Source organism: Falco biarmicus, chromosome 7 (genome assembly GCF_023638135.1).
Source record: "Falco biarmicus isolate bFalBia1 chromosome 7, bFalBia1.pri, whole genome shotgun sequence".
In the NCBI taxonomy this organism is placed as follows: Eukaryota; Metazoa; Chordata; class Aves; order Falconiformes; family Falconidae; genus Falco; species Falco biarmicus.
In genome coordinates, this window is record NC_079294.1 from 27,444,609 (window position 1) to 27,462,151 (window position 17,543).

Sequence of the window (17,543 nt, forward strand, 5' to 3'; positions counted from 1 at the left end):
TTATGTCAAGCGCCGTTTGCAAGTACCTGGGCTGGGTGGTCTGCAACATTTCCTCAGGAGCAGACAGAGCTGGGGGGCAGGAAAGCCTTTAATGCTGCTTATCAGACAGTGATTTTCTGCATATCCATGGAAAACTCCTGCACCTCTGTGCCTGACTCCTTTTCAGTGGCAGAAGGAAATAAGGGAAAGTTAACTAAATCAGCTGTCTGTCGTGGGACCTACCCCCCAGCTTTTAGTGTTAAGCATACTGCTTAATGATTTTGTAAAGAACTAATAGTGTTTGCTCTTTTGTTTCAATCTTCTCCCTCTTTCAGTGATGCAAATCAAGGGCAGGTATGGCAACAGTGAAAATTATGATGTCAATGTAACTTTTTTAATACTGTAACTTTTTACTTCATAAAAGGATCCCCGATTATTTTTATGTGTAATTGAAAATGAGTAGTGCTAATGTGAATTTTACCTCTGTTTTCTTGCAAGTTACTTTTGTTCATCTAGAAAGCCTGACAGAAGTATAAACAATTGCTACTGTTGGGTAGATTTTTATTAAAAATCGGTGAATGTGTTAAATTTTTGTCAGCAGAGCCAACAGCATTTCAAATTTTATTCCCTTCCCACGCCTACTTGAAGGCTGGATATTGTTGACTGGAGGCAGGTGTAGCTGTACCTGTATATACTCCAAGAGGAAGATCACTTTCTCTTTCACCAAGAGGAAGGTCAGATACACCACCACTAGGGTCATGGACTGAGATAATGAATTACAGACATTTCTCATGTGGAGGTGTGGGAGGGGAAACCAGTAACGCAGGTGCAAGTAAATGGAAAGAAGTTCCATTTGAGGCAGAAAAAAAGAGCAAAGGCTTTTCCCTGAACTAAAACAACATGCTTTTATCCAGTGTTGTTAACTGATCTTCTTTACTTCTATGGTGGCTGATGAATACTTGGGAGTCGCTTAAATATATTTGGTAAGTCTTCCATTTCATGTGCTAGTTGTAGAATGTAATGTGCAAAAACTTCTTTTGGTACAGAGGATCCACCTTACTACTTGGTTTCCCAGTGTATCATATGGTCAAATCAAGTCATTGCCACATGCTGATCTCTTCTGCTGCATTGGTCTCACTGATGATGGGAGATGCAGAGATTTCAATGAAGAGCAATGGTGGTCCTTAAGAACCTGAAGCAGCAATATGTGGAGCGCAGATGCCCATCCTTGGCTTTGACGGAAGACTGATTTAAATTAGACCTTTTCTGGATCACCAAGGATTATGCTCATGGACAGCACTGATGGGCACTTAAAATTAGCCATTAATACTCGTATCAATTTACATCTTGCTTACTGCAGTATTTAGTTAATTTTTATTAAGAAATGCTGCAAGGTGCACTGTATACAGACATCATACAAAAGGTAGGAACACCTGGGGTTTGTGTGCATGACCATACTATAAATCAGTATCACCACCTAGGAGGTAGCAGGGTATTCCTCTCTTTGCTCTGTTTGCATTTCCAGAGAACTTGTGCCTTATAAAATGTTCTTGAAAACTGTAGTAGTCTAACTTTATGTAATTCTTTTCTGAATCTTGGTTAAGTACTATAAGGGAATGTGTACTGCCTTACTCTCATAAAATTTCTGTGTACAGCTGTTCTTTTGCTACTTGGCTACTGTTACCGTATGCTGTTTGCCATACAGCTAATTTTAAAATAGCCCATGTTTCCCTCTTAACAGTATCTTCAGAAATCTTAGGTAATTCCTCAAAGTGTACTGCATAAGCAGTACATAAACCAAAGCAGGGAAACAAGAAGATACGCTTGAGAGCATAAACTTAACGTAACACTAGCAATAGAGTGGGTGTCTTAAAGGTTTGACCCATTGATGAATCTACTGGGGAGCACTGGTGCTCGCCCTTGGAGAAGGCAAATGGAAGGCTCTCCTTTCTCATTTCCATGTCTTCCAGCCCCCTGTCTAAATGCAAGGAAATAGTGGGTTGGAGAGGTTTGGCTGCGTTCAAATGTTAGTCAAAGAAAAACTAATTATGCTGATCTTATGAACAGAAGACAAGTTGGGCAGCATGTTGGAAGGGAAGCCAGGGAATTTCATGGAGCAAAGGTAGGATTCCCTGCAGGATGAGCTAGCTATTTAGGGATGATGACGTTCATCTCCTTTCATGTAAGCTATTTTAAAATAAGCTAAGGTAGTTGTCTAGGCTCTGTCTTCAGTAAACAGAAAAGATCAGTATCTTGCAAGGGTGATCCACCCTCCCTGTTGTAGAGGGTGACAGATTGCCTGTTTGAACTGCCTGTTCCTTTCCATTGACTGTTGAGGTACCTTTGATCAACTGAACTTCAGCATGATTTCTGATAATGAGACTTAGTAACTCATTTCATACTGATTGGCTCTGCTAAACAGATCACCACAGTAGTCTAATTTGGGGATGACATAACCATAAGCAAATGGCAAAATCCTTTCCAGAAAAAATGTTTTTCGCAGTGTTTTCAGCACATACCTGGAAATGAAGTATAGATGGGAGAAAAGAAAGACACCATTTGTTTGCAGATAGCATCGTGCTCCTGATGTACAGGGGCTTTGGGGGGCAAAAAAACTACAGGAAGAGAATCGGCTACTTCTATGGCATGGTGGTTTTGATTCACCACTGATGGCTTAGTTGTACTGGTCAGGGCTGCACTGATGCCATACAAAAAAGAAAACCTCAAAATACCATGTCAGCATCCAATGTGACTATAGCATCACATTCGAACAACAGATTTTTTAAATGCAGTGGAGGCTGGGATCTTAATTTCCATTACCTGTGGACACTTTGCATCACCTATGATGGCCAATTTTCATAACAAACTAAAAATATTAATCAGAAAAGTTTTCTTATGGAGCTTACAACCTTCTTTCCCCGCTCTCTAACCCTCCCTCCTTCCCTCCTACAGGAAAAAGATTAAAAACAAGCAAAAACCCCATTACCTCTCCCTAACAACTGTATGATATAGCCAAAGGTGCTGTGTTAGCTCTGTTGCAGTATTGTGATGCTTTTGCTTCCTGCGATTTTCAGTAGCTGCCATGAACGTGTCCAGCTGGCAATCTGGGACCTCCTGGGTCTGGACCTGCTTCATGGATAGCGATGTTCCTACCCTTATGGCTGTCCTTCTGTGTGACTTCAGGCAAGGCATTTCCCCTCCTCACTGCACCTCTCCCTCCCACACATAATCTGACGTCTTTTTTAGAACATATGGGGTTTTTTGGAGCTGGAATCCTTGCTGTTTATGTCTTTGTATGAGAAACAGTTGTAGTGCCAGGGAATACAAGTAGTAGCAACACAAATTGAAAACAACCGTGTGGAAACCCATGAAGCAGAGAATAGGAAGAGTTTAATAGTCTCTGTAGCAGCACTGGCAGAGTGAAAATGTTTTAGAACAATATCCCGTGGCATTCAGAAAAATGCAAGCTCCTTCCCTTCTCCAGAGCTACTGGATGTTGTGTGGCAGGTTCAGGGTAGTCCTTCCATCTCAGGCATCACTTAGAGGTGTCCTTCTGGAGTGCCACAGGTTGCCTTCATTTCTTAGAAGACCAGCTGGCCATGTTTGGGTCGAATAAACTTTTCAAGGAAGTGTCCCCAAAGAGCAAGCATTGTCACTTGTGGAATTGCTTTTTTTTGAAGGGGAGGGGGGTGTGGGGGTGTCCACTTTTAATTTGCAGAATGTACTCAAGTGTGCTAGTATTGATTCAAGCAAAGCAAATGGGTCTATGAACATTGAGGCTTACAAAACTTTTCTATCAGTTTGTGGTTGTCTTGCCGAAGTCTGATAGCTGGTCATCTGTGAAAGCCAGCAGAAGGTTGTCCAGCAAATGACTACCAGGAAAGGACAGGCAGTGAGCTTAAAGGCAATTTATTTTTATTATTATTTTTAGGGAATCTGCACAAGAGTGGTACAACCTCTATTCCACAGATACAATGTTAAGAAAGTGAAAGTCTGAATCGATAGGATTGTCGTACTTTAAGCTTTTCTCATTTTTAAGTATTGAGAAGCTCAGGACTGATAAGAAACAGTGTTTTGATAAGGCTGACTGCTTAAAAAAGCAGCCCCTTGAACTTGGCAAGTAGTTGGTATTTTCAGCCTTTTATACCTAATGATCTGCTTCTGGCTTCCAGAGTAAAAATAATAGTAATTGGGTTCAACAGTCCCAGAGGAGGTGCAGTGACAGTGCCACAGAAGGAACAGTTTCACATACAGGTGAGTGTGAGTTAGCTTTGTGGCATTTATAATCTAGGGGCATTGTCTTAAGGCAGGTGTTTTGATTTATTGAGGGGTTTTTCTTTAATCTGGTTTCAGGCTGCTCTCTCCACATTCAGTCCTTCAGAATCGGGTTATTCTTAGTCTAACAGAGTTTTGCTATTTATATTTCTTTATTTGTGCCCACAGCATGCCAGGTGTTTCATAGGGTGAAACTATACTGAAGGGTGTACAGCCCCAAACATCAGCCCACAGTAGACTTCCAGTGGTTACAGACTTTGTAGAACTCGTTCCATAGCCAGGGATCACACAGCTGCTCAGCCAAACCTGGCTGCAGTCCTTCCATGGTAACACCACTGCTGGTCATAAATCCAAGCAATCCACATTTCTGGGAGAAGATAGTACTGTCTGCCAGATCAAGCAGTCATCATTCTAGTACAATTTAATGGAAAACTTTCTAACCTGAATTTTTTACTATCCTGCCTTTTGATCTAAATCCAATCTTCTCTCTGTAATTGTCTAATTCTACTGTTGTTTTTTTTAAAAAGAAATTATTTCCCTGAGCTTGCAGGTGTTACAGATTACAGTATGATAGCGTGTGTTACCACTATGTCTTATGAGTGCCTTTTGCTGTACTGTCTTGTGATCTGCCTGCTGAGGAGCAAAGATGTAATATTTAAAAGTCATTAAGACTCTAACTTGTGGGCAGATGCAACCTAAACAAAATAAATGGGTGGAGGAAGCCACTTTTATCCATCTGCTGTGTGAGGAGCTAAGGTGGGAAACAGTGTTCTCTGGGAACAGGGACAAGAAAGCAGGCTTTAGTGGTGAGACTGTCAGAGGAGAGAGAGAAAGGGGTCCAGGTTAAGAGCAAGGAAGCGAAGGGTTGGCTTCCAACATCAGAGACTGTTTTTGACTGCAGGATGAGACAGAGTAGAAGGACAAAGAAGGCCTGGCTGTCTGGAGAAGTCAGAGAAGGAGGAGAAAAACACCTAAGCTGTGAGCCTATGCTGCAAAGACACCGCAGACAGTGGGGCACCTGCCATTGACACGAAGTCCTCTGCACATTCAGATGGGCTTATATCCCTGTAGTCTTCGGAGGTGAGAGCTGCTCAGCCTCCCCATCCAGCATAGGTGTGGTTGCCAAGGGATGAGCATAAGCACAGAAACATCCCCTGGATGATGGGACGGAAGGTTCCAGAGTACCCTCAAATCTACCAGTGCCAAGGGAGGTCCTGGCACCTGGGGCAGCGTGCCTGAGAGCCCTCCGCTCCACCACACTGCCCCAACACCTGGGTGCGCTGCCATCCCTCCTTTTCAGCGGGGTCATGTAATACTGTGGTGTCTTCTGCCATGACCTTGCCAGTCCGTTTTCTGATGTTTTAGTGTTCATAGTCACCTATGGCTGCAAGTTCCAGAACTCTGTTTAGTTTCTGGTGAAGAACTATCTCTTTGTTTGGAACCTGCTACTTTCATGTGATGCTTCCTACTTCATGCATTAGAAGAGTCCATGAGCAGTTGTTCTCCCTCACCTTTACCATTACATGCTTACCTAAGACTAGCTTTTTTGAGTAAATCAAGGCCTGACTAGACTTGGTTTGTCTTTTAGCCTACTGACTTGTTTGGGAAGGTAGAACACTTGCTCAAAAGCAAATTTCTATTTTTTTTATGAGACCATACAGTGTCTGCAGTCTGCTTTATTTCCGACTTTTCCACCTGGATTGCAAATACTGCTGGAAAAGAAAGGTCTTGATGTGATTCAGGTAACTAAGGTGTTAACACCAGGGTGGCAGCCCATATACCAGATGCAAGTCTGACCCACGCACTCTTGCCCCCTTCCTCAGGGCCTTGCAGGTGCAGTGAGGTCTGTGTCGTGTGGCGCAGGGACATGCCTGCCCGTGGGGTCATCTGAGGAAGAGTTTTCTGTGCAAGTGGATGGCATGATGGCATGTGTGTCCATCCCTAAGCATGGATGGATGCACTCATTCACATAACAAAAAGTACATGCCGTGCCCTAGCTTATCAGGTTACAGAAAGAGGACACCTGTTTGATGATCGTTTGATGATGGGGCATCAGGGCATACAAGCTCAGTGGGGCCGCAAGAAATGCTTTTGTTGAAAGCCGTTGTACTAGATGGCATTGTCTGCCCTACCACACCAATGTCTTTGCATACCAGCACTCGACTGTGTGGGTATAGCGCTACTGAGAAACAACACTGATTAATTGTGACCACGGGGTATAAAATGAATCACTAATTCATTCACTGAGCCAGTCCTATTACTATTAGGCTGCCATAACGAAAACTGGGACTAAAACCTTTGTAATCTGTGCATTATCTGTTGATTACAGTAGTGCCTTATGGTCTTTTTCAGTGAACTGAGAGGTCAATGGAATGATCTACCAAACCCTGGTTAATTAATCCCTGACTGTCATCACAGGGCAATTTTAATTATTTGGAGCAGCTTGGTCAGCACATCAGGTTGCAAGAGCTCTGCAAGGGTTCTTATCCTCATGGTAGATTTACAAGGGCCTGCCTTTAAATTTCCATAGTGACGCCCTGCCTTGCATCTGTATATGATAGCCATCCTTAGCAGGAGCACTACTAAAAGCTCTGGAACAACTGGGTGGCTACAACCTGACTGAAGCCCTCTCCAGCTGAGGCAGGCAGGATGGCATTTCCCCAGAAGCAGATCAGGTCAGTGCAGCACTGATGCTGGTATCCTGACAGGGCCCTGTGTCCCTTTCATGAACAGGATATTTTGTGCTTTTAGAAACCCAGAGTGTTTCTTACGAACTGAAAATGGTTCAAAGACGTTTTAATCAGAGGAACAAACAACTGGGCATATTTTAGTGTATGCTTTTTTTTTCTTCAACTGGAGGACCTGCAAGAGGAAAAAAAAAGGGGGGGGGGGGGAGTGAGGGGGAAAAGGGGGAGGGGGGAAAGGGTTGGAGTTTCCTTAGAAACTCTTCAAAGGAGAAGCCAAGACAAACCCCTTCTGCACCGACTGTAGTTCCAACCTTCCTCAGCGCTAGGCAGAGGAGTACAGCCTGCCCCTTAGCTACAAGAATCCAGGGACAGGGCTTTTTTCTTTTCTTTCCATCTTCTTATTTATTGGCTTAGCCCTGAGCTTGGTGTGTTTGGGGTTTTTTGTTTGGGTGTTTGTTGGGGTTTTTTGAGTGGCTAAGTGGCAGTTGTAGTTCTTTCAGTCTGGATAGCATGTCCTAGCTTACCAGGTTACTGTGATTTGTCTTTCAACGTACAGCCCTTCAAGTTAGTGAACAAGAAGAACAAGACTTTCTAATATTGTCAGCATGGCACTAGGAAGTTGGAGGGGGGAATGAAAAGTGTGGATGAATTCACAGTATTAGTTAAAAAGTTATTTAGTAGGGTGAACAACAAGGGCACAGTGGGTAAGATGGAAATGAATTCATCCTTGTGACTCTTTCACTTCGAAGTGCCACCAGCAACCCTTGATTGCTGTCTCATCCCTTGCCTGCACGCTATTCCCGAGGGCTACAGCAAAACGGCTCCTGGCTGGCACAGCTTGGGTTTGGAGGGGTCTACCTGTAACTTTTACTCGTTCTTTTTTTTTTCTTTCTTTCTTTCTTTCTTTCTTTTTTTCTTTTTTTTTTTTTTTAATCTGCATAGGGTCCTCCCTTACACACAGCAAAGTGGCTTCTTCTCAGGGCTGTGGTGACCAGCTTTAGCTCTCAGGCAGGCACACACATTTCTCTGTGCTCTGCTTCATCCACGTTGCGCAGCTCAGCCACCTCTGCGAGCACTGCTGCCAGCTCTGGGCAAATGGAGGAGACTGTGAAGGTCGAAGGAAGATGGGGCTCTGGAAGGAAACCAGGCAGTGGCAGCTGTCAGCCTCTAAGTACTTCCCCTGTTCCTTACTATCTCCTCCAGCCTCTTAGAGCGGCTGTGTGGGAGGAAAAAGCAGCACCAGCAGCTGGAGGAAGGTGGGAGGAGTGGGAGGAAGAAGAGGAAAGAGCACCTGGGGGGCCAAGAGCCAGCCTCATTGTCTGCTCCCTTCTGCAGCCCCCTCCAGCCATGCTCTTGTCACCCACCTGGTAGCTGAAGGGGCTGAGGAGCAGGTAGAGGTGTGACCAGCGGTTTGTGGAGCAATTCCCCTCACCTCCCTCACCCCTGCTGTGCTTCTGCCTTTTTCCATGCCAGGAAAAGGCATGGACTGACACATTGCCTTGTTCCCTGCACCTCTAAGTTAATGAAAGGGCAGCTGAAGCAAAGATGAGAAAGTGGCCAAGGACAAAATTATTATTGCCTCCTCTCTGGACACATTTGGACTTGGAGTGATGGCCTGTCCTACAGGGCGCAGGTAAGAATTGTCCCATCCCGGTACACCTGTCCTGTCCCACTGGACATGTGGATATGTCCCACAAATGACTGTCTCCGTATCTCCCCTGGGGAGCTTGTGTGCTGCAAGGGCCCCGCAGCCCCGCGCCGGGCTGGGCGCATCAGGTGTCCCGAGCTGCGGCCGTGCCACACGCCCCCCTGCCCTGCCCCCCACCGACACCACTCTGCCGGCCGGGGTCCCGTCCTGGCGCTGCCCGGCAGGCTGCCACCCGCGGCCCCGGGGCTCCCCCCGGCAGTGCTGTGCCGACGCGCTGCGGCGCCGCCGCCTCCCACCCGTTGCCCTCCCCGGCCAGCCCAGCCGGGGGGCCCGGAGCGAGCCCCTCGCCGCTGATCCACGGCAGCTCTTGCCCGTCCCCTGTGTTCCTCAGCCAGTGGGACGCGTGCCCCCGGGGCACCGCTGGCGGCGGCCACTGGGGCGACGCGGTGACGGTTACGACGACCGTCCCGTACCCCCAGCTTCGGGGTGAACGCGCACCCGGGGCAGGAGCCTTTCGTGCTGGGGAGGGGGCGTCGTGTCGCGTCGCGTCCAGACGCCCCGGTCTGCTCCCGCGTCTGGGGCGGGGGGTAGGAACCGGCACCTCCCGCCGGCCGGGCCAAGCGCCGCTCCCGCTCCCGCCGGAGCTCGGCCCGGCCCCGCGGCGGGGGGAGCCCGGGCCACGGTCGGGGGCGGCGGGAGGCGCCGTCGCCCCGCGCGGCCTGCAGGTGGCAGCCGGAGCCCAGCTTGCGGCGGCGGGGGAGCCGGCCCGGGCGGGGCAGCGCCGCGCAGCCCGGCACGGCACGGGAGCCCCGTCGCGCCCCTGCTGCCGGGCCCGGCCGCGCCGCCCCCGGCCGACGGGACCCCCGTCCCTCGGGCTGCCGGGGCAGAGGTGCCCGCCGCCGCCGCGGCAGCACGGCTGCCGTCGGTGCGCCCCTCCGCCCCGCTCAGCTTCCTCCCCCCCGTGCCGTCCCGTCCCGTCCCGTGTGGGGGGCTTCCCCGAAATCTGTCTCGTCAGTCCCTAGATCTCCGCAGCCTCCAGAGCCGGTGACAGGCTGGTCACCACAGCCGCGATCCGCGCCACGCGTGAGGCACGGAACTATGGGCCCCCACCGCCATCTCGCCCCCGCGGCCCTGCGGCGCCCAGCGCTGCGGCCGCCCGGCCCGGCCCCTCGGCCGCGAAGGGAGCCGAGAGCGGGCTGCCCTCGGGGGGCTGCGGGCGGCCGGGGAGGGCCGGCCCCGCTCCCCGCTCCCCTCCGGCAGCGCAGCGGGGCTGCCGGGCGCTCCCCGCCGCCCGGACGGGATGAGGCGGACGGGACGGGACGGGCAGGGGCCGGCAGCCAGGCTGGGAACCCCCGGCTCCGGGGCCAGCGCTGGCTGCGGGGAAGCCTCCTGCCTCGCCCCCGCCTCCCCGCCCGGTGAACGGCACCGGGGGGCTGCGGGGGACCTTCCCCCAGCCCCCACCGCCTGAAAACTGGAGCTTTTTAAGCGGGGAGTGCGGGAGCCTGGGTGCTGGGGGTGGAAACACAGAGGCGACGCAGTGTTACTGGAGATCCCCTCCCGGGCAGATGGCGTCCAGCATCTTATTTCTGAGGGGGTTACTCACTCCAGCCCTAGATTCTGCACGGGAAAGCTCTGCCCGTCAGGAGATTTCTCCTGGCGACCCTCCCAGACCACCGACATGCTCCTTTGTGCAGCCTCACGCCGATCCGCCCTTCGGGCTGCGTTGCACAATTCCCTCGCCTTTCGCTGTGGGTTGTTATTTTGGCCCAACCCGTAGTCACAGCTGGGCTCATCTCCACATATGTCACGACCTTTTCTTTCAGATGGACCCTCCTCAGCTCCTTTCCCTGCTCAGTCCCTCACCTCTGCGTGCCCTCCAGCTGCTCACAGCAGCCTGCCCGAGCCGAGGGGACAGCCCCTGCAGGGAGTCCCTGCTGCCTTCCCGGCCTCTGGGAGAGGCAGAGGCACCATCCAGCACCGCGTGTCCTGAAACGTCTGTAATTCAGAGCAGAAGCTACCTCAGGCTCCGTCAGCTTCAAACCTTCCGGGCTGGATTCATGCTTGGAGAACAATGATACCACTTTCTTCCAAACTGATTTAAATTCAGTCAAAAATCAGACAGAAGAGTCACGCTCAGGGCCGGGCTTTGCTCGGGACCTGGGAGCGACACTTCGGGGCTTCTCGTCGGTCACCGGTCCCAGTCCCGCTGAGACCGGTGACAGCTGCTTGTTTGGAGACCTGGAGGGGCAGAGCTGGTGAGGTGGCACAAGCATCCCCACCCCAGGTCCCACCACCGTTCATTAGTCCCTGCTCAGGCCCCTGGAAGGTGACGGGAGAGGAGCTGGGATTTTGCCCCTGCAGGGTGTGGCACAGGCACTAAAGGCACAGAAGCCGTGGCCATGGTGGGGACTTGTCCTGCCCGTGTCTATGATGCTCTTTATAATCTTAGGATACGTAGGGGACTGCATTCTACAGGGTTCTCAGTCTGCCCCCCATTTGCCAGCTTGAAATGCTCTTTAAAATGTGTTTAAGTAAAAAAAATTCCAAACACTATTAAATGCAAAGAAATCATGAAAAACAACAAGGAACAAAAGCTCTCAATCCTAGCTGAGCACTGCACAGACAGGAACCTGCTCTGACGTACATGAGCACCCCATAGGGATTAACTCTTTCCTGCCCAACAAAGCCAGCCTTCTAGTTTCTACTTTGCAGCACATTTCGTGTGCTATAAAAGCATTTAATCTAACTAGATAGGGAGATTAGCAAGTATAGGCTTAGCACCTATCTGCAGTTGCCTCCACCCAAAAATAACCCCGCAACCCTGGCCCAGGATTTTTCTGCCTATATGACAGATCCAAAGAAATTTTGCTTGTGAAGCAGACGCAAGAAATAGGCAGCAGAAGTCTAAAGCAAAATGAAAAGTAGAAGCTCTCGGAGTAATTTTCCTCTTTGCTTTCCTGTAGTAAATACACAGAAGGGAGGCTGTTACGTGTCTACTACCAACCGGTTAATATTTTGCTACCCTCATCCCTTAACCAAGGTTCCTACTAGCCCTTTGCAGCCACTGCTTCATTCAGTCTCGGGAACCTTCATTTAGGAGATAGCTGGTGCTGTTAACCCCCCTTATGCAAAGAGCAGCAGTGAGCCACAGGCGGGACTTGTGTAAAGCCACCTTATAAGGTGGGGCAGTACCTGGAACAGAAATTAGGAGGTGGGATTCTCAGTTTTGACTTTAACCTTCAAGTCACGTTTCCTCCTTTTCCCAAACTTGCAGTGCCAGACCACTGCAGTTACCAAATATCCTCCATCTTCTTGCCATCTTTGGTACCATGTTGGGGCAGAGAGACTTGTAGCCTGCAAGCCTCCAGACCCTTGCTGCCTTTCTAGGAAACTGCTATTTAGAAAGCCGACTAGGAGATTCACACTTTTGGCTATCTGCATTATCCTTCATTTCTATAATGGAGCATCATTGCTGAGGAGGGAATTAAACCGGAATGACTTGCTTCAGGAACTGTGTCACTGCATCTGTCCCATGTTTAAGCCCAGTGAGATGGTTTGATGTTTTCCCCAATGTACCGCATACTCCTATTCAATTTTGGTTTTTTTCCCCTGCACCTGTGGGCAGTTCAGTGTCTCACCACAGGACCACCTGTGCAGGCATACAGCCTGTAGCAGGTCTCAGCTGTGGCTGCAGCAAGAAAAATTGGGAACAGTGTAGAATTTTTCCATTGCCATGACAATCAAGGTATAGCATTGCCTAAATGAGCTTGTCCTTCTCGCAGTAGTCAGCAAATTTTGAGTTCTCTCTTTTTTTCTTTTTTTACTTTTAGGTCTGACTGGACATGACTAGCACCTTGGGGTGCCTGGTATCTGTATGGGAGATGTGTAGACACTGGCTCTCTCTTTCCCTGATAACCAGTTACCATGATACAGCACAGGACCAGAGCAAGAGGTCCCATAGCATCTGAGATGGTGGTGAAATTCCCATGACCGAGGGGAGATCCTTGGAGACAGGTAGGTCATAGCAGGTACGATGTTTACCTTGAGAAAGTCAAATGTATAATAGTTGCTAGTTTTCACTCTACCGTGCTTCAAGAAAATTACAAAAAAGAAATTGAAATTTCTCCCTCAACAGAAAAAGGGGAAATAACTTCTTGGGAAGAAAGGATTTATGGTAGGGAATTCCTTGTGATTACACATCTGTTCTAGAAACCGAAAATCTTCACGAGCTGTATCCAATCACTTTGTTGAAATCTTTTCCCAAAACACTATCTCTTCTTTTCTTAATTCTGGGATGGTACCATTCTGAATCTATACTTTGAATTCATCCTAAAATGAGATGACACTAGGCTGAAGATGCCTAGTTAGCATTGCAGGAATGTGGCATGAGACATTCAGGCGTTATACAGTATGAAAAGTATGGTGGGCCGATACCGAGTTCAAAAGTGTGCCAGCAAGTTTCTGCCTGATCTTGCTAATCGGTGTACCTTGTGTTTAATATGTTTGCACTCTCCACACACCAGTGCAGTATGGAAGTGTGGGGGAAGCACCCTAGGTGACATCCTGGGCTTTTCCAAGCCTCTTGTCTTCCTCTTGACTGTACCTAAGGCCCTTGCCCTCTGCAAGGATCTGTCTAGGAGCAAGTGCAAAGTTTGGGAGAGAAGTTTCTGGGGGTAATGTGGCATGAGATGGGGGAGAAAAGAGGGAGAAAACAGGAACTGATAATCAGAACATGAAAAAAACACTAATTTCAGGCATGTGTTGCTCAAAAGCCACTGTTCAGTAGCATTTGACCAGAAATGAGAACTTCTCAGCTAAGATCAAGCAGATATTGGTACAGTTCAACATTTCTTGAGCACTACAGAAGAAGGCTTAAAAACCCTTTGCTGCTCCTAATTGTTTAACATTCATCTACCTCTAGAAAGTCCAGTAAAGACTGGTTTTCATATTAAGTGGCCTGAAGCTTGGGCTTGAAACTTAAAACCTTCCTCATCCATGGCTCTACTGTTAGTGATGAGACCACAGCGTCACAGATCCTCTTAAGTATCTTAAGCTAAAATCCTTTCTTCCAGTGCTGTTCTTCTTGTCTCCATTTGCTAATTGTGAACACGGAAACTCGATAGCCAGAGACCTCATGCTAGAGCATTGCAGATCTCCAGATTATACAGCCATAATTAAATTGAGAAGAGCAGAGGGAAGGGAATTAATATGGAAAGGAAAAAGGAAAGGAAAAAGCAAAAGGAAAAAGGAAAGGGGAATTGAAAGGGAAAGGAAAGGAAGGGAAAGGGAGAGGAGAGGGAGAAAGACAATGACAACATAACCCCCAGAAATCAAATCCATGACAATGAGTTTAAATGTGTGGTGTGCGGCCAGTGACATATGAGTCACTTGAGCCTATCTTTATAAGAGTAGCAAAGTATGAATAAAACACCCAGCTGGCATGGTGCCACTGTCCCTGTAGATACACCAGAGCATACCAGCAGCCTGCATTGTCAGCTAGAGGCTTATTGTCATCAAGGCAAATAGAAATCCTGCTGCTCAGGTAGGAGTCGTCCTACACCTCAGCCTCCTGTTGCAAGTCTTCCTCAGAGCTGTCTTCCGTAGCCGTATTTCTCTTCGTTGCCTTTACACCCTAATTTGATTTTCATGATCCTAAGAGAGTTTTCAAAAGAAGTGATAACAGGTACTGTTCCAGGTCTCTTCCTTTCATAGTTATATTGCCCACAGCTCTTAACAGCTCTGCAGTGCAGGTTCAACCTACGTTTGCCTTAATGTTTGTGGGATAATGGGGAATCTGGTTGCTGCCTGCCTGGATTAAGAGTCCAATGCATGGCCATGAAGACTCTTTTACGTAGTGTGACCACGAACCTTGCACAGGCCCATCCATGTTCTCCATTTGGGGATGTGAGCGTGGCCAATGCCGAACCCATGTACTTGCTTTCTGCAGCACAGAGAGGTCCTCTGTGGAGTGGAGATTGTGGTACAATGAATAGTGGTGAAGGCTTTAAAAATGTTGAACTGACATCTGTCAGTAATGATGGTTATGGTTGACTCTGCTGCAGCTAGCAGGGTAGATTAAATAAGCAATACAGGTGCCCTCCAGCTCTGCTGCTCCATAACAACCCCCTTAGGGCAGTTTCCACCACCATTAACTTGATGAGCCATCACAACCAAAACATAAAGAGGAGGTAAGAGCCTTTTTAGGTTTGGGAAGAGAGCCTGTAGTAAATTAGTGTACTTCCAAACCTGTGCTTGTGTAGATGCAGATATATTAGAACCACAAAAGTTAGCATCCTGCCATAATTGAGACCAGGGTCCATCTCATCCCACCCTCTGTTGCAAAGGAGCAGACTTAGAGGGAGGTTGTGAGGGCAAGATTAGTTTTCCAGAAATAGCTGGTCTTCTGCTCTACAGCGTTCTTTACCAGTGTGCGGATATCGCAGCCGTGTTGTGCTAAAAGGTTAACTCCATTCAGTTCCCGTGTTGCGGCTCCCATCCTGGGGGAGCTCACAGCACATGTGCTAACTCACCCTCACCTCCAGCCCCAGGTGAAGCAGCCATTTCCCTTGGGGAAGAAAGCCTGGAAGAGGGAAGAACTTGCATGAGGTCCCAGATAGATGGTAGGAGCACAAGCCTAATTACATCACTCCAGCCACGTTTCTCAGCCCCCAATCCCCAAAGCACAGGATCTCTTCTTAGTGGCTCTAAATGGGAGTAACGCATGAATTCCCAAACAAGTGAGGGAATTATGCAACCATGAGGCAACTGATCTCCTGTTCATAGTGCTGGGAAGGAGAGGAGTCCTCCCCCGCACCTTACCAAAGCAGATGGTGGGTGGGGTTTCCTTAATGGGAATCCCTCTGCTGCTTCTCCCCCAAATCCTTTACAGCGTGCATGTGGGGTGCACTGCCTGTGCATCACACGGGTGGAATGAGGCTGTCGACTCATTTTTCATTCAAATGTTTAGCTGAAGATAGATAAGAACACCACACATATATTTCAAGGGAAGTTTTTTCAGCAACTGTAGTAGACTTAGCCTGAAATGGCCACCTCCATCCACCCCTTTTCCTCCAGGGAAAGGAGGCAGCTCAGTTCTGTTGCCTCTCACTGTATCTGTTTGTAAGAAAGTTGTGAGGGAAAGGCTCAAATATGTGGGTTGAGCACTCCAAGATGAAAAATAACCAAATCAGAAAACCACCGAGACACTCACAAGTAGAGCTAACAGCTTGAGGTTCACCCTGATGTTGGTGAAGACCAGCTGAGGAGGAGGAAGGGCTTTGTCCTTTCCTGGTGGTGTGGTGCGTGTGTGTGCAGGGCAAGTTAAGCAAACATCTAGTTGGGAGCTCCCACATTCCCAAACTTTTCAGCATCTTCCATCACCTAACTTTCATTTATTCAGAAGCATTTACAAGCCATTCATTAATCTCACCCCATGGCTTCCCCAGATACTCCTGCTCTATCCTACTGGATAAAGTAGCTCGACCAAGTAGTCAGACCATGGAAGAAGCAAAAGAAAGTCTGAGGAGCACCTGCTCCCAATGCTTTTCTACCTGTCGGGCCAAGTCAGTTCTCTCTGTGCCCGAGTGTGGGGAAAACTTGGTGCCTAATTGGGTTTTGCCAGGAGGTAGGGGTGTATTTGCATGTGCAGATCTGATAATTAAGTAACTGCCATAGCTGGTGAAGTTAGCTCCCTCCTAGGAGGCCACAGAGGAAGAGAACCGTCCCCATCTGGTGAGTCCAGGGAGTGGGACTGAGCCCTGATGAGGAGGTGGGGACAGGGGACAGGTCATGGCCCTTCAGAAGTGGATTTCCCCAACATCACCAGGAGATCCCTCTACCCCTCTGGGGGAAGAGCTAAAGCCCCTCACACCAGGTGTCTGAGCAGTGAGGCTGGAGCCTCCTCTGCCCTCACCTCCCCAGGGGCAAGAGACCTTTGGGATAAAGCTGACTGGGCTTGGCAGAGACCAGGCGTGGGGACACCCCCTCGGGGAGCCCTACCCGTACCCACATGACCACAAGCATCCACCGCCCAGAGCCCTGGGAGCCCTGCACAGCTGGACCCAGCAGGGGAGGGGCTGTAACTTGGAGGAGCCCTGAAGGCTCCTTGGGGCGTTCCCACCACCTCACTGGGCCTTAGCTGGGGAGGGCGGCTCTAACTGGTGTGTGTCCCTTCACAAGAAAGTAATAGGAAAATTACTGGGATTTCTGCTTCTGTAAACCATCCTGCCTGTGAAATAGCTAAGCAGAAACATCTAAGAGGGAAAAAAAATTGAAGCATCTTCTTGATCACACGAAGAGTGTTGCACTAAGGTGGAAAGGCTGGCTTTGCATCCTGGCGATGCCACAGACTCCTCCTATAGCCTTGGGTGAGTCACCCAACTTTCATTTACCCAACTGTGAATTAAGTGTAAAGGTTTTTTTTTCCTTTTGTCTTTATTATTTTCTTTTTCTTCTCTTTCTTTTGTTTTCACAAATTAAGCTTCTTGGGCAGTCTCTTAATACCAGGCATGTATATCTCCTCACATGTTATGGTGCAGATCTTGTTTTGTTGCTTACCTCCTCCCATACCATAGATGAAAATTCACTATTAAAATCCCTGTAGGAATACTAAAATTGGGAGAGGTTATTTTGAGAACAGGGTGGAGGGGTGGGGGGGCAGGGTGAAGGATTTTGTTAAAATGCAGACACTGCCCTTCCTAAGCCAGGCTGAGTTAGCATCCCAGAATTGGGTAATAAATGCTACTTTTGTGTGTGTCCATCCCTGCTTTCAGCCATTCTGAGCTGAACCTTTCTGCTGCAGTGTGATGTTCTGTCCTCAATTAAAAAAAAGAAGGAAAAAACACAAAATAAAATAAACCCCCAATAATATAATTCTTCTTCCACTGCCTGAGTCTCTGCACCAGGGAACTGTGAATAATCTCTCAGTGCAAACAGCCCCCTGTATAAAAATAGCA